The following is a 22642-nucleotide window of genomic DNA, read 5'->3' on the forward strand; positions in this document are numbered from 1 at the left end:
ACGAGGACGTTAGTAATTGATAATAAAAACCTGATACAAAACCTCTCGATGTCTCTCTTTCATAGAAGAATTTGTGGTATCTGTGGTGTTCAACTGGTATGTCTAATGGAACACCGTGAGACTTCAAACATAGCCGTAACTGTATGTAAAAAAGCCATGTGGACTCGGTGAGATTAAATTTTTTGCATATTTCTCCATAACTACAAAAACCCTGGTTGTTAAAAACATCCCCTAATGAGTGTATGCCTTGCTCTTCCCATATAGGGAATCTTATAGGACGTTTTTCAATTAAGAGTGCATTGTTATTGAATAAGGGAGTGTGATTGTGCCATTTTTGTGGGTTAGGATATTCTTTTTGTGTTTCACGCCATATCCGGATCGCATGGGTAATTATGGGGCCAAATTTCCGCTCACAGTGCTTGATTGGTAGTTTAGTGTGTGCTATGTCCTTCAGTCTATGTGGGGCTACTATGTTTTCTTCCAATTTTCTCCAGGATACTAATGCTTGGGGATCAAACCATGTTGTCAATGGTCTTAATGTGTACGCCTTAAAATATTGGAAAAAATCTGGAACTGCCATGCCACCGTCTGCTTTATTTCTCTGTGCGGTGGATCTTTTTATACGTGGTGGTTTGTTATTCCAAATAAATTTGTATGTGGAGGAGTGTAATCTTTTCCAGTAACCCTCTGGAGGGGGTAACGGTAGCATTGAACTGAAGAAGTTGATTCTAGGTAGTACATCCATCTTAACTATTGATACCCTTGCCTGTACTGAGTTTTTAAGTTTTGCCCACCTGTCCAGGTCGTCTTTGATTTTGTTTTGTATTTTTGTGTAATTGTGCTTCACCGTTTGTCTTATGGTGGGAAATATTTCCACACCCAAGCATCTAAAATGTTTTACCATAGGTATCTCACCTGGGAGGGTTGTATCTTTTTTTGCAGGGGTGTTAAGTGGAAGGAAAGCCGACTTCGGCCAATTTATTTTAAATCCCGATAAATCACCAAAGTTCTCAATCAACAAGTCAAGTCAAGTCAAGTCAAGAGTTTTAATTGTCACGGCATACAGGTATACAATGAAATGCGGCTGGTCTTGCCCGCGACGATGTAGATGAGGCAATGTGGTGTTGGGGCTTTGCATGAACAATATTACGTCGTCCGCATATAAACTAATTTTATGTTGTGTGCCCTTGATTACGATTGGTTCTATGGATTGGGATTGTCTTATATATTGTGCTAAAGGCTCTAATGATAGATCGAATAGTCCGGGACTTAGAGGGCAACCCTGTCTGGCTGAGCGTGATACCGGAAAGATTTTGGAGATGAATGTACCTGTTGGGTCTTTGTATAATACTTTAATCATATCAATGAATCCTTTTCCTAACCCCATCCTTTCTAATACTGCCCATAGATACGACCATTCCAGCCTGTCAAAGGCTTTCATAGCATCCAGGGACAGCATCGCCTTAGGTATGGTGTCGTCCTTGTCTGCATCTAGTACGTGCAGTATTCGTCTTATGTTATCAGTGATCAGGCGACCTCTTATGAAGCCAGTTTGGTCCGGATGAACTAAAGACATCATATGCTTTTGTAATCTGATGGCTAATACCTTAGAGTACAGTTTGACATCGGTTCCGAGGAGGCTTAAGGGTCTGTAACTACCGCACTCGGTGGGGTCTTTGTCTTTTTTGAGAAGGACTGAGATGAGTGCAATATTGTCGTTTTTATGGAAGTTCCCCTCCTTGACTGAGTATAAGATCATATTTAGTAATAAGGGTCCAATTATGTCCCAACAAGAAAGGTACATTTCTGATGGGATACCGTCTCTTCCAGGAGCCTTACCATTTTGCATTTCGGATATGGCCTTCTTGAGTTCCTCTAGTGTGATCGGTGTTTCTAACTGTTTAGCGTCATCCTCTGAAAGTTTAGGGAGAATAATTTGATTAAGATATGTGTCCATTTTGTTTTGATCGAAGGTCGTTTCTGATTTATATAAGTCGGAGTAGAATTATTTGAATGTATCGTTTATTATTTTGGGGTCTGTTTCAAGTACTTGTTGTGCTCTAATGGTAGTTATATCTGCAAATTTTGCATTAATTCTTAATCGCATGGCTAATAGGTGACTAGGTTTAGAACCTTGGGAGTACTGCTGTTGTCTTGTGCTGCGTATTTGCATTTCCGATTGTTGTCTGTATATGGCATTGATCTCTGATTTTAGTACGTTAACTTGATTTTCTAGTCTAGTTGAGTTGTTGTATTTTAACAACAACGTTGAGTAAAGCGTTTCCAGTTCAGACAGTTTTGTGCATTGATTCTTGCGCATTTTGGAGGAAAATCTATCAGTGAAATCCTTGATCATACCCTTTACCGACATCCATATTATTCTGGGGTCTTGCACCGAGTTTGCATTCTCCCGTAGGAATTCTATAAGAGCTTCTTTGAGTTGTGTAATGAATTCCTTGTTATTAAGCAGCATCGAATTAAAACGCCATCTTGGGGCCCGGGAAGATAGTATACCAAATGTTGCTTTTAGGAGTAAATAACAGTGATCTGATAGTGCATTGGGTATCATTTCCACTTCATATTTATCAAATAGTCTCGGGGATGCAAAGACATAATCAATTCTGGATAATGTGTTATGTCTCGCCGATCGACAAGAGTACTTTCGGGTCGTGGGATTAAGTGAACGCCATAAATCATTTACACCTGTAATCTTTGACCAATCCTTTAATGCTTTAGATGAATTCTTTTGTTCGCTGGAAAAGGCGAGGTAAGATTTGTCCATCCTTGGATTCCAAATGGCATTAAAATACGCACCTATTATAAATGAGTAATCGGGATGGTTTAACATTTCATCGGTTAGTGTAGTGAAGAAACCCTCTTCGTACAAATTTGGGGCATATACCGCTGCCAACGCTATTTTCCTGTTATTGTGTACAATCCTAGCTATAGTTATACGCCCATCCGCATCCGACCATACCCCCTTTAATTCAATATTTAACTTACGTCTGACGACTATGGCTACACCTCGAGTTCTCGTACCAAAAGAAGAGTGACTAATATTATGATATGTGTTATCCGCTAACGTATCTATGTCTTCCTCTAAAATGTGCGTTTCGCTTAGTAGAGCCACGTCAAAAAACGATTTGTTATGTCCATTTATGTAGCATTTATGAACATGTGCGCCGCCATTTTGTTGCTGACGTCACGGTGTTGGTTTGGTCTGGCTCCTGGTTTACACTGCTGGTTAGCTGCCTAGTAAACATGGAGTGTCTTGAAGGTCAGTCAGTAAATGCAACGTTGCCTACCAAACAACGGGACCGCAGTGGTTCTTTTTGTATTGCTCCTGGCTGTTCAAACTAATTTTACCGTGTGAAAGAGAGAGGAAAGTTGGTTCATTTCCACAAACTACCAGTGAAAAAAACAGTGTTGTTGGCACGTTGGCTGGCTGCACTCAAGCGGCGCGATCAGCCTGTTGGACAGGGAATAAAGATCTGCAGCTAACACTTCATTGCCTCGGATTATGTTGTTGGGGGTGGGAGGTTTGTCCAGAAGACCACTAATCAGCTGAAGCCCGATGCGGTTCCCTCGGTCTTCGACAGACAGACCGGCGCAGGCAGTTGAACCAGCATCGCGGAGCATTTAGCTACCTGGCTACCTAGCTCCAGTTCAACGAGCGTCGTGGAGCATTTAGCTACCTGGCTACCTAGCTCCAGTTAAACCAGCGTCACGGAGCATTTAGCTACCTGGCTACCTAGCTCCAGTTGAACCAGCGTCGCAGAGCATTTAGCCTGCTGGCTACCTAGCTACAGTTCAACCAGCGTCGTGGAGCATTTAGCCTGCTGGCTACCTAGCTCCAGTTGAACCAGCGTCGCGGAGCATTTAGCCTGCTGGCTACCTAGCTACAGTTCAACCAGCGTCACGGAGCATTTAGCCTGCTGGCTACCTAGCTACGGTTCAATCAGCGTCGCGGAGCATTTAGCCTGCTGGCTACCTAGCTACGGTTCAACCAGCGTTGCGGAGCATTTAGCCTGCTGGCTACCTAGCTACGGTTCAACCAGCGTCGTGGAGCATTTAGCCTGCTGGCTACCTAGCTACGGTTCAACCAGCTAACTAGCTACATGCAGCATTGGCTTTGAATTTCGGCTACGTAGCCAGCAGGCTAAATGCTCCGCGACGCTGGTTGAACTGTAGCTAGGTAGCCAGCAGGCTAAATGCTTCGTGACGCTGGTTGAACTGTAGCTAGGTAGCCAGCAGGCTAAATGCTCAGCGACGCTGGTTCAACTGCCTCGGCCGGTCTGTCTGTCGAAGACCGAGGGAACCGCATCGGGCTTCAGCTGATTAGTGGTCTTCTGGACAAACCTCCCACCCCCAACAACATAATCCGAGGCAATGAAGTGTTCGCTGCAGATCTTCATTCCCTGTCCAACAGACGGATCGCGCCGCTTGAGTGCAGCCAGCCAACGTGCCAACAACACTGTTTTTTTTCACTGGTCGTTTGTGGAAATTAACCAACTTTCCTCTCTCTTTCACGCGGTAAAATTAGTTTGAACAGCCGGGAGCAGTACAAAAAGAACCACCGCGGTCCCGTTGTTTGGTAGGCAACGTTGCATTTACTGACTGACCTTCAAGACACTCCATGTTTACTAGGCAGCTAACCAGCAGTGTAAACCAGGAGCCAGACCAAACCAACACCGTGACGTCACCATCTAAAATGGCGCCGCCCATGGCAAAAACAGGGAAATTATATTAGATTTTTCAGACAAATAAGCAGGATTTCACATTTGATTATAGGACCCTGTCTTATACAAGGTACACAACAAACAAACTAGGATCACATTGTTCAATGTTTCATCTCCCCTTTAAAGCATTGGTTTTAGGACCTGGCAATTCAAGCTGCCCACTACTGGAACCTCTAGTGGAATTCTCGTGCAGTATTACTAAAAACAATCTGATTATGTATAAAAACAGGAGTTTTACTGCTCATGACCAACTTGAACAGCACAAGTATATTAAAAGACAATCTATTTTCAACGTTAAGCCAAGAGAGGCGGGCATGCATACGGCTCACATTGGACCTTAGTGAGCAGCCCAGTACCAACCGTGCTGCCCTGTTCTGGACCACCTGGAGCTTCCTGAGGTCACCACTGGCAGCAGATGACCACATCGCAGAGCAATAGTCAAGATGACATAAAACTAAACTTTGCACTATCTGACATAAAAGGGGACGTGTTGAGATCAGAGGTTCTGTGTAGGATTGTTAGTAACTGTCTAACTGTACATATGGCTGTTTACACTAGTAACTGTTTACCTGCATATATAACTGTCTCCACCAGTGACTGTCTAGTTGCATATATATCTGTTCCCACTAGAGGGCGCTCTAGGCGGAACCACCCAGGTACACCACCTTGTGGTGAGTATAAAAGCAATTGTATCCACAGTAAGAGAAGACCTATAGTAATTGCTGCTGAATGTGAATAAATAAACCACACCAGTTTGGGCTCAAGATAAAAACCATGCATCTTGACCACATTATTGTCGCCCTATAGCCGAATTCTGTTAACGGGACGGGCAACAAAAGAAGCACATTTCCTGGAAATACCAATTGCTCTTCCCATTTTTTTTTTTTTTTATCTACTTTTTCTCCCCATTTTCTATTTTTCTCCCATCCCAATTTCGTATTATCCAATTCTACCCTCCCCTGTCTCGAACGTTGTTAGACCATGCCTCCCACTGGTCGGCTGCAATGTGGACGAAGCCTTGCATCACATATCCCCTCCGGTACACGAGGAGGCAGCCGTCGCATCTTTTCCCCTGCACAGCGTGATCTCTCAGTGGCGAGGAGTAACGCGTGGGAGGCTCACGCTGCCCCCGACACTTCCTGATTCTGCTGTACCAACCGACCTGTAGGAGTCGCTGTCCACAACGTCCGATCCCCACCCACCGGCTTTCCCACCCCCTAATACTGCCAATTGTATTAGTATGAACGACCAGCCAAGCCGGAAGCAACGGTGAGAGCTGGGCTCGAACCCAGCATCTCCTGCGTTAGTGGCGAGCGCCTTGCCCACTTAGCCGCCCCTGCTCTTCCCATTTTTAAAACAATATAATTAATATGCTGAGACCAAGACAGAGTGCAATCCAGCATCACTCCAAGGAGTTTAGTACTTTCAACTTGTTGAACTGCCGAATTACACAAGTTTAAATTAACTAACTTAGTATCCACTTTAAAGCAGAAGAGTTAAAACCATAACATTTAAGTTTCTCAACCAGTAGAGAATGGTCCAGCACATCAAATGCAGCACTAAAATCTAACAGCACAGCTCCCACCAACATAGAGTTATCTATAGCTTTAAGCCAGTCATCAGTCATCTGTATCAAAGCAGTAGAAGTAGCAGAGAAGAAGGGGACAGTTTGAGTTTTTTTGACATAAAGTCTCTTACAATTTTTTCAGGCTCAGCTTTATCCTCAGCTTTTTCCTCACTGATACCAGAGAAAATCAAGTTGTCTCTCATCTCTCTGCACTGTATACCCAGTAAGGTCTCTTTTGTATGCTTCTTCTTCTTCAGTGTTATCAGCGAGCTTCAGAGCTGAGGTGAAGCAACCACTAAAATAAATACAGAACTAAAGAGTTGAGAAAATAATCATGGAGATTAGTCACCAGAGTCCATACGTATTCACTTAATACATTGCTCATTTGGTTGCCCTAGATGTATATAATATAATATACATCTATCCATCCATCCATTGATCAATCAATCTTCTGAATCTTTGGTTTGTTCACTACATTTATAATCATTAAATTGGCTTAAATGGCCATCAGTTCAGAGGAGGTTGAGACAAACTGACAAAGTGAAGTTCTGTTGGAAAACGATAATATATTATGAACTAATCTATATGTAGCAGGGTGGATTATCCCTGCTTCGTGGGAACGGTTGCTGGCAGTCACGAGGTAGCTGGACAAAGTAGAACTCTGTCTGACTGCACCCTCGTCTTTGGGCCTGGGGCGTCGACTGGAGGCTGGTAGTGTGAGTGGATGGGGCCCGGGATTTACCAACCTGGTCTGGTACTCTGGTCTTCCTTCCCTGCAGCAGGGCGGTCAGCAGTACTCCCCAACACGCTCCCACTCCCCCCAGTTGCTCCTTAAACCCTCCCACACCTCGTGACTGAATTGTAATTAAATACTCTGAGTTCCCCCCGCAAGCAGTACTCTCCCTCAATGACCCTAGAAACCTTACAATGAAGAGGGAAAGGTGGAATAGGAAAGGGTTAATTAAATTAACATTACCCACACCAAAAGGATTGTCAACCGGCCCATGGATAGACACACACACCAAATCTCCCATCCGATTCTTTAATGTTATGTACTGGTCAGTTACAATGATCTACTACTAGTGGCCAATTGGACGGCAGTCCCACTATAGTACCGTTGGTAACTCCATACCTCATAAACACGTATATTATGCACCCACCTCTGGGTTAATATCAGGGATAATATACTTCACTGTGTTTGACTCATCACCCACGTCTGGGTCTTCACCCTGTATAATACCTCAAAAGGCTTTAATTATACGGCCAGAATAATACCTCAAAAGGCTTTAATTATAATGCACCAGGTCTGTAACTTCCCCACAAGGAAAGGGTTAATTGGATGGGAAAATATTATTAAACACACATGTTATCACGCTCAAAGGAAAAGAAAGAAAACAAAAGTGTGGGCCCACAATTACCAAAACAAAAGCCCTATGCTAATGCCGGCATGTAATGTTTGGGGTCTGTAGTTAGCAACGTTAACTTCGCCCGCAGGCCGCTCCACACTGTGTAACGTGCAATAGATCCTGGGCACCGAAGCCCTAATGTACTCTACCAAAATGGCGGCCGCGCCGCTCCACCACCGTCCGGGTGGCAAGATGGCGTCGAACGCTCTCGTCGCAGGTGCTAGCAGGCGGAGCTGGGCAGAGAGGCAGTGCTGGCTGAGAGTGTGTGCTGGGCGATGACGACCTCTGCTGGACGGGACGACTCCCATGCTAGCTGCTCACAGCCGGTGCAGAGCTGGTGCAGAACGCCGGTGAAGACCGCTGCTGACGGCCGGAGCAGACTGCTTGTAGGTCCACGCACGTATCTGGGCTCGCACTCTTTTCCCGGCACAGTAACTGCTATAACCCGACTACCAAGGACTCAGATATGTTATTAGCCGCACGCTACTTATACCGCACACAGTAACTACTATAACTCGATAGTGTTAGTACCTTGTTCTATACCGTTCGCTCACACACTATCGCTGGTACTCCTAGGATGTCACGTCAACTAGCAAGTACTTCCTATCACCCGTCGCTATCCCACGGGGCTCTCCAACATAACTTCTGCAACAGGGCTCTCCGGAGCCCCCGTCCGTTGCGACTGTTCGTGTTCAAGTTCACTGCCGAAGAGGTTCTACTTCCGTCTCTCAGTTCCATATATCTTCTCCCATCTCTCTCTGCCTGCTACTGCCCCCTGCTGGTCCTGCCTGCCAGTCACACAAGGGAAGGATGATGAATCGAGTCCAGTAATGCCGCTTATAATCCATATTCCAGCGATATAAGAAGGAGACGCTTGTGTCATTGTTTGTGCGAATCTCAATGAAACGAATTAGAATGTCTTGGTGCAGAAAGGGGAAACAAAAAGGCAAGTCAGCAGCTCTGAATAATAAGCAATATCTTCAGGCTGCTACATTTCCCCCCACTTTGAACTTGCTAAGTCCTCTGCAAGTTAACAACAAAACACCAACCAACGCATGCATGAAAACGGTCCTGAGACCAACAGTTTCACACATAGATCGACAATCACACATTATGCTAACAGTTTCACACACCTTGTTTCACTAAGACACCTTAGCACCTGGTCCTGGAAACACTGAGCGAGTGGCTGACCTCTGCTATACAGCTGGGGCCGGGTTCGTTCGACCCCCCTTGCGTCTGACTCTGTGTCAGATTCGTCTGTCTCTGTTGGCAGGTCCTCGGCCACGGCTTCGCCCTCCGAGGCCTCTGAGGGGCCCCTCGCGGCGCCCTCCTCGCCCCTGTCTCCGCCGTCTTCGCCGCTCTCCCCTGAGGGGGCCAACTCTACCTCTCCTCCCTCGTTCGGCGCTGCTTCAGCGACGACCCGCGGGACCCTGGGTGGGTTACACGCCCTAGGGTGCGGTTTTCGAGGGTAAACGGAGGCACCCCCCACGTCTGCTTCGGATGAGCTCCGCGCTCTCCTCGGGGTCCTTCGGGGAGCTCTCGTCCGCTCTTCCGGGTCGGAGGCCGGGAATGAGCAGATCTTGCTCTGATCTCTCCGCACGGTCCTTTCGGGGCCCCCTCTTTCGGGACGAACTGTGAACACTGACGTCCTCTTGACGTTTCCATCCCCGCCCTCTGGGCCCGGCTTGTCGCCGGCCGGCGAGCGTCTGCGGCGGTAGTTGAAGTTGCGGCGGTAGCGGCGCCGACGAGGCCCCTGGTCCGGGCCGTCTCCGCCCCCTTGACCTCCTTCCGACCTGTTCCCCTTGTTCTCCTCTCGGTCTCGCACCAGCCTGGGGCGGGGGAAACCCCTTGGTCGGAAGCCTCCGTAATAGTTCTGTCTCTTGGGTACAGCCTCCGGTTCTGACCGCATCGGGCTGCGCGGCCGGGCGCCAGTGCTTCCGTCGGGCCGGCCGCAGTGGTATCGAATCCTACAAATACTACGGCACGCTACCACACCTCCCCCCTCAGACCATGGTCTGGCGGTCGCCAGGTCGGACGACCCGCCTGCTGCTGTGTGGGTGGCGTCCTGTACTTGTGGGGGAGAAACCTCACCGCCCGGTGCTTCCGTCGGGCGTGGTTCTCCCATCGCGCGGGGGCACTCGCGGCCGATATGGCCAGGCTGTTGACAGGTGTAGCAGATCAGTCTCCTATCCTCGCTCCGGCGGGGTAGTCTGCGCGGGGTAGAGGGCCCGTCTCCCCTCCGTCGGCTTCCGGCGAAGCCTCTCGGGGTCGTGTCTCGCTCCTGTAGCGCGGCCATGTCCAGAGGTGGCTCGCACCTATTCCCGGTGACGCCGCGTATCATGCCCCTGCCGGCACCCCCTGTGGGGGGGAGGACCATCTCCTCTTCGGACCAGTCTATCGCCGCCATCATCAATTCGAAAAACGTCCGCTCCCCGTTCTCCTTTACGGACTTCCTCATTTCCCGTCGCAGCATCCCATCCTTCAGGCCTACCACGAACTGCTCCTGCAGCTGGGCGGCGGGATCCGCGACTCGTTGGGGTTCTCGGCCCTGTATGCGACGCATCTGCTCTTGTAGATCGTAAGCAAACTCCCTCACGGTCTCGCCATCTCTTTGTCGGCAGTCGAGGAACTCTCTCAGGCGGGCACTGACCGAGGTCTTGTCTCCGTACGTCTCCTGCAGCACTCGGAACACGGCGTCCGGTTCCGGGGCGGTCCCTTCTAGCACGAAGCGTACTGTCCGTTTAGCCTCGCCTTTTAGATGCTGTTGTACGAACTCCGCCTGTCCGTCACCGGGCACTCTGCTGATCCGGAAATGCGCTTTCATGTCCTGGATCCAGTCCTCCACCAGCGGCTCTCCTCTCTCTTTTCCCCCTCCGAACTCGCTGCACTTTCGGTCCCGTTGGACGTACACGGTAGAGAGGCCGGTGCGGGGTTCGCGGCCGTCCCGGTCGAGAGCGGCTTGGGTCTTTTCCAGGGCCAGCGCCTGTCGGTCCAGGAGACCGGCGTGTGTGTGGGTTCTGTTCGTCAGGGCCTCCACCTGTGCGGTCAGTTCCTCCATGCGTTCGGCCTCCCCCTTCTTTACCTCGGCGGCGGCGTCCTCTAACTCCGTAATCGCTTCGGCTTGCCGCGTCAGTAGTGTCGCCTGCCTCCGACACTCCGCCTGCAGGTCCTCTAACTCCGCCGCCCTCTCCTGCGCGGCGTGGGTCTCTCCTTTCTGTATCTCGGTGGCGGCGTCCCGGCCCTCTCGTAGCTCCTGTAGGGCCGCCTGAGTGTAGCGCTTCTCTTGGAGTGCCTGTTCGGTCATCTCCTTCATCGCTGCGGCTTGCTGCTTTAGCAGTGCCGCCTGAGTCTGACACTGCTCCTGCAGCTGCTCAAACTTCGCCGCCATCTCTGGCGCGGCGTGGGTCTCCTTCTTTGACATCGTGGGTCTCTCTACGGGTCTCGGTCAAGGGAGTAAGTTAGGATGTTGATCCTGTTTGTGACGCCAAATGTAGCAGGGTGGATTATCCCTGCTTCGTGGGAACGGTTGCTGGCAGTCACGAGGTAGCTGGACACAGTAGAACTCTGTCTGACTGCACCCTCGTCTTTGGGCCTGGGGCGTCGACTGGAGGCTGGTAGTGTGAGTGGATGGGGCCCGGGATTTACCAACCTGGTCTGGTACTCTGGTCTTCCTTCCCTGCAGCAGGGCGGTCAGCAGTACTCCCCAACACGCTCCCACTCCCCCAGTTGCTCCTTAAACCCTCCCACACCTCGTGACTGAATTGTAATTAAATACTCTGAGTTCCCCCCGCAAGCAGTACTCTCCCTCAATGACCCTAGAAACCTTACAATGAAGAGGGAAAGGTGGAATAGGAAAGGGTTAATTATATTAACATTACCCACACCAAAAGGATTGTCAACCGGCCCATGGATAGACACACACACCAAATCTCCCATCCGATTCTTTAATGTTATGTACTGGTCAGTTACAATGATCTACTACTAGTGGCCAATTGGACGGCAGTCCCACTATAGTACCGTTGGTAACTCCATACCTCATAAACACGTATATTATGCACCCACCTCTGGGTTAATATCAGGGATAATATACTTCACTGTGTTTGACTCATCACCCACGTCTGGGTCTTCACCCTGTATAATACCTCAAAAGGCTTTAATTATACGGCCAGAATAATACCTCAAAAGGCTTTAATTATAATGCACCAGGTCTGTAACTTCCCCACAGGGAAAGGGTTAATTGGATGGGAAAATATTATTAAACACACATGTTATCACGCTCAAAGGAAAAGAAAGAAAACAAAAGTGTGGGCCCACAATTAACAAAACAAAAGCCCTATGCTAATGCCGGCATGTAATGTTTGGGGTCTGTAGTTAGCAACGTTAACTTCGCCCGCAGGCCGCTCCACACTGTGTAACGTGCAATAGATCCTGGGCACCGAAGCCCTAATGTACTCTACCAAAATGGCGGCCGCGCCGCTCCACCACCGTCCGGGTGGCAAGATGGCGTCGAACGCTCTCGTCGCAGGTGCTAGCAGGCGGAGCTGGGCAGAGAGGCAGTGCTGGCTGAGAGTGTGTGCTGGGCGATGACGACCTCTGCTGGACGGGACGACTCCCATGCTGGCTGCTCACAGCCGGTGCAGAGCTGGTGCAGAACGCCGGTGAAGACCGCTGCTGACGGCCGGAGCAGACTGCTTGTAGGTCCACGCACGTATCTGGGCTTGCACTCTATACCGGCACAGTAACTGCTATAACCCGACTACCAAGGACTCAGATATGTTATTAGCCGCACGCTACTTATACCGCACACAGTAACTACTATAACTCGATAGTGTTAGTACCTTGTTCTATACCGTTCGATCACACACTATCGCTGGTACTCCTAGGATGTCACCTCAACTAGCAAGTACTTCCTATCACCCGTTGCTATCCCACGGGGCTCTCCAACATAACTTCTGCAACAGGGCTCTCCGGAGCCCCCGTCCGTTGCGACTGTTCGTGTTCAAGTTCACTGCCGAAGAGGTTCTCCTTCCGTCTCTCAGTTCCATATATCTTCTCCCATCTCTCTCTGCCTGCTACTGCCCCCTGCTGGTCCCGCCTGCCAGTCACACAAGGGAAGGATGATGAATCGAGTCCAGTAATGCCGCTTATAATCCATATTCCAGCGATATAAGAAGGAGACGCTTGTGTCATTGTTTGTGCGAATCTCAATGAAACTAATTAGAATGTCTTGGTGCAGAAAGGGGAAACAAAAAGGCAAGTCAGCAGCTCTGAATAATAAGCAATATCTTCAGGCTGCTACATATAAAACAATCATCTTATCTCCCAATCCTTTTGACACCATACGGCCTGGGCTGCTGGGTGAGAATTTGGAGGCGATGCAGGTGGAGGCCCCCCTGGTGTCCTGGGTTGTTGACGATCTGACGGGGCAGACCACAGTATGTGTCATGCCACCTTCAGAAGTTTTCTGATGACTCTGCGATAGTGGGATGCATTAAGGACGGCGATGAGAGGGAATACCGGGCACTGGTAGTGGACTTCGTCACATGGTGCGATAAAAACCACCTGCAGGTAAATGTGACGAAGACCAGGGAACTGGTTGTGGATCTGGGGAGGAGGAGGAGACTAGGAATACATCTGTGACCCCCATTTCCATCAGGGGAGTCGATGTGGACATGGATGAGGACTACAAATACCTCGGAGTTCACATCGACAACAAACTGAACGGGTCAAAACACGCAGAGGCACTCTACAAGAAGGGCCAGGGCCGACTCTACTTCCTCAGAAGGCTGAGATCCTTCAACGTCTGTACAAGGATGTTGAGGATGTTCTACAAGTCGGTGGTCGCGGGCGCCTTCTTGTACACTGCTGGGGCAGCGGACTGAGAGCAGGGGACGCAAACAGGCTGGATAAGCTGGTCAGGAAGGCCAGTAACGTGGTAGGGGTGGAGCTGGACTCTCTAGCGGTGGTGGCGGAGAGGAGGAGCCTTGCTAAGCTCCATGCCATCAGGGAAAACCCCTCCAAACAGACTTGGCTGACAGGAGGAGCATGTTCAGTGCTAGACTAACACTCCAAAATTGAGTTCACATATCCGAGGACTTGACATGGACCACACACATTGACAGTGTAGTCAAGAAGGCACGGCAACGCCTCTACGTCCTTAGGCGCCTAAGGAAGTTCAAAGTGAGTCAGAAGATCCTTAAGAACTTCTACTCATGCACAATAGAGAGCATCCTGACTGGTAACATCACCTCCTGGTTTGGGAATAGCACCGCACAAGACTGTAGCAGACTACAGAGAGTGGCCCGTTCAGCCGAACACACAATTGGAGGTGGGCTTCCCACTCTCCAAGACATTTACAACAAGTGTTGCAGGGGTAAGGCTAAGAGAATAATCAAAGACTCTAGTCATCCAAACAACTGCCTTTTTTAACTGCTGCAGTCAGGCAAGCGATACCGGAGTCTCATGGCCAGTACAGAGACTCAGAAGGAGCTTCTATCCCCAGGCCATCAGGATGCTCAATGACAATAACACTATGTAACAAACCATCAAATACACTCACTTTAAATAAACAACTCACTTTAACACACTTTATATTTATTGGTGAAGAGATTTGCACTACAATCCATACCTCATTGCACCTTACGCTAAGTTGCACCTCATCCCATTTTGTACTGTATACTGTATTGTAACTCAGTTACTAATTTTTTCTACTGTATTTATATTGATGAACAAATCATGTAAAACCCAGATTCGGCTCAAACAAGGGACTAAACACGTTTCGCAATTATGCCACAACAATGTGGAACGCCCTACCCAAAGCTGTAAAGGAATGTGAATCACTACCCACCTTCAAAAACACTCTCAAAGAACACCTACGGGAGACTGCAATTCAAAACTGCCCCTACAAATGTCCTAACCCAGTTGTACAATAAAGACCAAGCATGGCTTTGTCAGTATTCCAACGTACCCAACCCCCCCCCCCCCCCCCCCCCACCTCCAATGTACAGCCCCACCCAACCCACCTACCCAACCTCCTCCAATGTACAGTTTCTATGTCAAATGTATGTCAGTATTCCAATGTACAGTGTGTCCCCCCCCCCCCACCTCCAATGTACAGCCCCACCCCACCTACCCAACCTCCTCCAATGCAGTTTCTATGTCAAATGTATATACACTCTTTTTTTGGATTTTTTTAGTATCACAAACAGTACTGTATTTGAAAATCTGGTATGTCATAAATGTATAGATGTAGCAGTACTGTCTATCTGTATGTCGTGTGTGTCATATGATGAATTGAAAATGGGGGACCCTGATGGAAACAAGACGAAAGTCTTTCTCAGGTCTGCATCCTCTTAACAATTGTATGTATTGAGCTGTACTGTACTGTACCCATTCTGCAATCTGTTAATAAACTTTTCAATCAATCAATCAATCAATCAATCAATCAATTCAATTCAACACTTGTGTTTACACTTTGTTTACATACTTTTGACTTTCCATTTTATACTTTATCTATTTTTATCTAGCACACTCTCAGGAGCAAAACAGAAAAAAGCATTTCATATAAAAGTATTCTGTATTTTTGTATGACAACTAATAAAGCAACTTGAAACTTGAATGTGAATCCCGGACCGTATTTTATTATTATTATGTTATTCTTAGGCTTATTTTATTCCTTATTCTTAGGCAATTTTTTGTTATTCGTATTCGTGATTTGTTTTGTCTAGCTAAATGTTTACTGTGTTTGTAGTGCCAAATTTTCCTCGGTATGATTAAAGTATTTCTATTCTATTCTATAAGCCTGCCTCCTCTATTCCGTCTCTGCCATCTAGTGGTCTTCAGTCCTTACTGCATCTCTACTGGCTTACTGGTCTCCATTTACCTCAACAGGACAAGAGGTAAGACACACAAACTACAACTTTATATGCTAAAGAACTGACTCAACTCACACATTTGTATTTATACTGGGTATAAGATAACATAATAGAATATGATTTATACTGGGTTCAGTTTCAGTGACTCAATATAACATAATATAATATATGAATTATGCTGGGTTCGGTTTCAGTGACATACTATAGTAATGTGATTCAAACTGGGTTCAGTTTCAGTGACTCAATATAACATAATATAATATATGATTTATACTGGGTTCAGTTTCAGTGACTCAATATAACATAATATAATATATGATTTATACTTGGTTCTCTCAATACAACATAATATGATTTATACTGGGTTGTCTCAGTGACTCAATATAACATAATATAAGGGGGCAGGGATCAATAGTAATGGGGTAGGGATCAATAAGCTTAGCTTCCCTCTACTCCTTTTTTGAACATGACAACTAACTAACTACATTGCTCTCGACTTTATAATTTCTTTTTAATTATGATTGTTGTTTGACAGAGATTTATATTGTGATTTGTTTGGAGGAATGTGGAGAATACATGTAAATACAATAAATAAACTTTCATTCATTCAACATAATATATGATTTATACTGGGTTGTCTCAATATAACATAATATATGATTTATACTGGTTTGTCTCAGTGACTCAATATAACATTATGATTTATGCTGGGTTCAGTCTTGACAAAGATTGAGCTGTGAGGCATATGAGTTGATGAGTCAAATGCCATTGAGCACTGTGTGTGGTGAAAATATGCGTATATTTTATATATATTTGGATATCTAAATAATTACAGATGTCCAATTTGCAAAACATGCAGACGAATAATGACTGTTGACAGAGTCACCTGGGGAGCAACAATAATAGGTTCATGCTTCTTTAGCCTTTAATCGACATGGTTTATTTCACATTGCATATGCACCATGAGACCTTCTCTCTCTGTGAGAGGTAGATGAGGAAGAGATCGAGGGGGAGGGAACAATCCCTTTTATACCCTCTTACCTAACGTCAACCAAAACAGCCGTGTCTCCTTACGCCTATAGTGCCCTCTTGTGGAACAGTTAAGCAGTTACATACTATCATATTAACACATAAACTCAACACTCCCACTTATGGATGACGTGTATACTGTACAACTTTTCCAAAAACAACTTTTCAAAGAAAATAATACAGTTCAAAACACCAAAAAGAATATGGCAGTCAATATTACATAATTAAGCATTACATCACGCGCAGGAGTGGTTTGTGACCAATAAACCATGCCTAGGGGTGGTCGTTAGGCCCGAGGCGCAGCCGAGGGTCGTTAGACCCCCCTAGGCATGGTTTATTGGTCACAAACCACTCCTGCGCGTGATGTAAAGCTTTTATACAACTGCCAGATTCATCCAACCTTATTTCTATACAATAAACACACATTAATCGAAGATTTATTGAAAAAACCATCCGCCAGAAAAAGTAGTTCCCACAACTACAAAAAAGACAAGTTGCCTCCATGTGGAAGCAGCTTGAAGTGCATCCAACCAAACTAACACATCCAACTGTGTATTATTGGAATGATTGAGAGAAGTTGCCTCATGTGGAAGCAGCTTGAAGTGCATCCAACCAACTAACACATCCAACTGTGTATTATTGGAATGATTGATTGAAAATTTTATTACCAGATGCAGAATGGGTACAATACAGTACGGCTCAATACACACAATTGTTAAGGGAATGCAGACCTACTTTCCATAGAACTTCATTCTTAGATGCTTCTATATAAAGTAGGTAAAACAAATTAAAACGTTTTCTTTGCCCTATAGGAAAAAAACGTTTTCTTCGCCCTATTTTTTTATTTATTTCTTTTAGCCTAAACTTAACCAGTTGGAAACCAGGGGTACAGTAATAAAATTAGCAATCAACCAATCAATCAATTCAATAGACCATGCTCACTTAAAACAGCGCTGCTTCTCTCTCAGTCTGACTCCCCCGCTGTTGCAGACAGGAGTGTGTGTGTGTGTGTGTGTGTGTGTGTGTGCGTGTGTGTGTGTGTGTGTGTCACAGTGTGTGTGCGTGTGTGTGGGTGTATGTGTGTGTGTGTGTGTGTGTATGTGTGTGTGTGTGTTTGTGGGTACGCCAGCGTCGGACAGTGTGAGAGTGAACGCTGCAGTCAGTGGGAAGGAAGTAGACATTTAAATCAATCAATTAATCAATCAATCAATCCGCGATTTTTCTTTTGTTCTAGATTGACTCAAGACCCATCAATTACATCATCCAACATTGTTTAAAGGACTAACACATTCCCCTTGACAGAATCGCTTCATATTTAGTCGTCATGGTGCTATCAACATATCCATTTGTTGTCCGCGATCTTGTTTTCTCCCGGAGTGAGCCGGGGAGTGATATGTGATTCGGTTGTGGGCGGGTCCTGAGCCCAGGACCGTGGATTGTTGCCAATAAAGACGTGTAAATGGCCAATCAGAATCGAGAAATTTGCATGCCGTTGTATAACAGGCAATATTTTACACACCAAACATGATCTCTGCAAATCTTCTCAATTTCAGTTTGGAGACAGGCTTGGTCATAGCGTCTGCTACCATGTCATCTGTAGGACAGTAAACAAGTGTCATCCTTTCTTCTCTGATGACAGATCTGTTACCTGTTTATTGCACAATGTTGTTTTTATTGGATTCTATTATATGTTGTACCCCTGTATTGCACATCGTTGCGGGCAAGACCACCCGCATTTCATTGTATACTTGTATGCCGTGACAAATAAAACTCTTGACTTGATGAAGTGATATTTTATATCCACATGTTTACACCTGTCGGCACACAGGGTTTCTAGCGAGTGCAATGGTTCCCTGGTTGTCTTCATAAACAACAGTTTTCTTATATACATTAGGTATCCATTCCTTCGCACAGTTGTTCTAGATAAATACATTCCTGTATTGTCATAGCTAGAGCCATGTATTCGGCTTCACAAGTTGATAGTGCCACTGTGGGCTGTTTCTTTGTTTTCCATGAAACCAGTGAGCTGTCTGTACCCAAACTCACAATACCCTGTGGTACTTCTTCTGTATGTGGCATCTGCCGCCCAATCTGCATCACTATAGGCTTGAAGCCCTAAGCCCTCGCTGCTCATTCTGAAACAAAGCTGTTTATCTGCTGTGCCTTTGAGATAGCGAAAAACATGGTTTGCTGTAATCCAGTGCTCCTCTGTGGGATCAGCAAAATGCTGTGATAATTTACTCACTACAAAACATAGGTCAGGGCGAGTACATGTTGTCAAATAAATGAGGCTACCTACAGCTTCTCTGTACATTTTTACATTGTCAATTTCTGAGCATCCTCTTGGTAGTCTAGCTTTTGATCACATGGTGTTTCCCTTGTTCTACATTCTTGCATGTCAAAACGTTTCAGGATCTTTTCCACATATCTCTTCTGGGATATTTTTACACAACGGGCAGACTGTTCGAAGTCCATGCCTAGAAAATGTTTTTACCTACCCAGGTCTTTCATTTTGAATCTGGTGGAGAGCATACTTTTCACCTGCTCTAGGTTTCTAGTGTTGTCTGCTGCGATGATTAAATCATCCACCAAAATCACAATTATCACTTTTCCTGACTCTTTTGACTCCTTTGAGTAAACACAGGGGTCTACTGGGTTCTGTATGAAGTGATCTTCAATTAGACAGGTATGAAGCATCTTGTTCCAATTTCGCCCAGACTGTTTCAGGCCGTAAATGGATTTTTTTAACTTACACACTACCTTTCTTCTCGTAACCTTCAGGTTGTTCCATATATATCTCCCTATCAATGGGTGCGTGCAGGTAGGCTGTCTTCACATCCATCTGGTGTAAAATCAAACTGTCCTCAGCTGCTTTCTGCATCACTACCCGTACACTGGTCAGATTGGCTGTGGGTGAGAACGTCTCACCGTAGTCTATACCTTCCCTCTGACTGTAGCAACAAACCTGGCCTTGTACTTGTCGTGGCCTTCAATACCCTCCTTGATTGAGTACACCCATTTTCCTCCCACTGTCTGTCTACCCTCTGGTAACTTGGTTAGAGTAAAGGTATGGTTGTCCTCTAGGGACCTCATCTCCTCATCCATTGCTCTCTCCCATTTTCTTGACTCAGGGGACACCATGGCCTCTTTAAAGGTCTGAGGTACACCGCTCACTACTCTGTAGCAGTAATCTATGCTGGTAAGTGTACAGTCATCCTCGTCACTTTCTCTCTGGGCATAGTCTTTCAGATACTTTGGGGGTTTATGTTCCCGGGAGGGATATCTCCCACTGCATGAGGCACGTGACGTCACCCTTGGGTGCTTCCCGTCATCATCCTCTGGGGGTTGTTGACTGTCTGTCTGCACGTCTGTGCTCAATACACTAGGCTGTGGTGTCACTCTTTCTTCACACCCTACTCTGGAGTCCAGCTCTGGCTCCTGTGTCTGTGTCTCGTTCTCACATGTTGTCTTTGTGACAAATTTTACTAGCCTGTGTTTTTGAACTTTCCCTTTACCGGGATAGTAGACTAGAAAAGCGGGGCTACCCTTGTCGTGCCCTACAAAGAGTCCTTTTTCACACCTGGACTCGAGCTTTCCTCTGTCCTTCTGGTAAGCATAACACACTGACCAAAACTTGTGCATTCTGGCTAGATCACACCTTTTTCCTGTCAGTGCTGTATACAAGGTGGTGCCCGTGTGCTTATTAAAACACTGATTTCTGGTGTAATCGGCTTCTTGTACCGCATAATGCCGCTAGCCATTTCGAAAAGAGTGTGTCCTTCCCTCTCTGCTATCCCGTTCTGGTGCGGGGAGTAAGGACAGGACGTCTCGTGTCTGATCTTATTCCTTCTCAACAGTGATTGGAACTCTCTATTTGTGAACTCTGTTCCGTTATCGGACCTCAAGCATCTTATGTTGCCATAAGGGGCTACATCTGCAAGGAATTTCTCCGTGGTCTGGAGTGTGTCACTCTTTGCTTTGAGAAAGTAAACAAACACTGCCCCTGTACACACATCTGTAAAAGACTGTACATATTTAAAGCCACCTATGGACTCATTGCTTACTGGACCGGCTAGATCTGTGTTAACTAGCTCAAGTGGTATCTTCACTTTTTCCGTGGGACCTCTGTTCCTCGTTTGAGTGAACTTTCCCTTTATACACACATCACATTCCTTGTTAGGTCTATGCTTTTCACCGTTAATGTGCATGCCTACTGTCACCGCTTGCAGCTTCAGTATATCCTCGTAATTACAATGACCCATGATCAGAGCGGTCAGGTCGCGTAGCGGAGATTGCGTTCGTCACCAACACCGGAGACGCTGGATTCGCCTGTTCGTTACCAGCTTGGCTGGCCGTTAACACTAATACAATTGGCTGTATTAGAGGGTGGGAAAGCTGGCGGGGTGGGTCCGGGTCGTCGTAAACAGCGACTCCTACAGTTCGGTCAGGGCGCCTGCTCAGCGCGGATAGGATCTAAGTGGGGTAGTGTGATCCTTCCACACGTTACACCCTCTCAGTGAGAGTCCGCGCTGCCAGGTGAAAAGAATCGGTTGATTGGCTAGACGTGTGTCGGAGGAAGCACGTGATAGCCTCCACTCTCCCAGACCGACTGTGGGGGGTAAGTGCGCAGCGACCAGGAAGGGGATTGGGAATTGGCATAACGACTAACATTGGGATGGGAGAAAATCGGAGGAAAAAGGAGGGGGAAAAAGATTAAAAAAAATTAAATAAAACAATGACCCATGATCTCATGCCATGTCTGAATATCATGACTGACATTACACATATCAGTTTCGTTACATTCTGTTTGTAGATAATACATTCTCTTGTACACCTCAATGTTAAATCTCGTACCGTTAGGTTCTACAAGGACATCTTTACCTTCATTGAAGAACACTTTGGCACCGTTTGCAGTAGCAGATTTTACAGAGAATAGTTCTTGTGGGAACAAGGGTATGTAGAGAGCGCTCTTTAACGTCACTGTACACCGGCGCCCCTCACTGTTTATGAGGCATACCTGTGCTGTGCGTCTCCTCTCCCCTGCGCCAACCCGAATGTGCGCTTCCCGTCTGCCAGCTCCATGCTGTGTCTCTCCGGCTCGAAGGTGCTGTCAAAGTTCTTGAATCGGTTCCTGTCGTTGATGATGTGGGACGACGCACCTGTGTCCACGATCAGTCCCTTCCTTTGGACCTGCTGCTGCCGCGTTGACTGGGTGACGTATGTTGTCTGCGCCCCGAAGATGAAGTGCTCTCTTCCCGCTGTTCTGCAGGCATCGTCTCGACTCGCCTCACGTCCACCGTTGCCGCCATCTTGCACGTGCGCGTACCGAGTGCTCTGGTCGCGTTTCTTTCTACACACTTTGTCCGCGTGTCCCGAAGTTCCACAGAAACAGCACCAGACTGTTTTTGTGCATTTGTCTTTTCGGTGACCCTTTTCTCCGCATGGCCAACACGCCATCTCCGTCTGGGGTCCGGTCTTTATCCTTGGTGCTGCTCTGGCCTTCATCACCCTTTCTCCCGCCTCCTCGGCGACCGGGTGGCCTATTGCTTAATAACAGCGGAGCAGTGCTGCTTTTGCTTCCGCGTTTTCCCTGATTGGCTGCCACACGCCCCGCGGCAGGCGCGGCAACCGCAGAGCGGAGCGGCAGAGCTTGCGGAATTATGTAACCGCCCTAATCCGCCATGATTTTCATTCGGCACTTCAGCTCACCTGGCAGAGCAGCGGTCCTGCGGTCCGTTGTTGACGAGTAAGAATCCCATCAAATTTATTTTTTTAACGTGATTTTTTTTTAACGTGTATTCTTTCGCCGGTTAAGGTTAGGCATGGTTAAGGTTAAGGTTAAGGTTAGGCATTGTTTCGGAGTTGGTTAAGGTTAGAACGGTTAAGTTTAGGCGCTGTTAACACTTTGGTTGCCTAAGGTTAAATTAATGATATACCATAGATTGCCAGCGCTATTTGTCTATGGAGAAAGTCCCCTTCTTTGCAGGGCTATAACTTTTTAAATTCTATTGCTACATTGCCATTATT

This window comes from Notolepis coatsorum (genome assembly GCF_963971535.1).
Source record: "Notolepis coatsorum genome assembly, chromosome: 16".
Lineage (NCBI taxonomy): Eukaryota > Metazoa > Chordata > Actinopteri > Aulopiformes > Paralepididae > Notolepis > Notolepis coatsorum.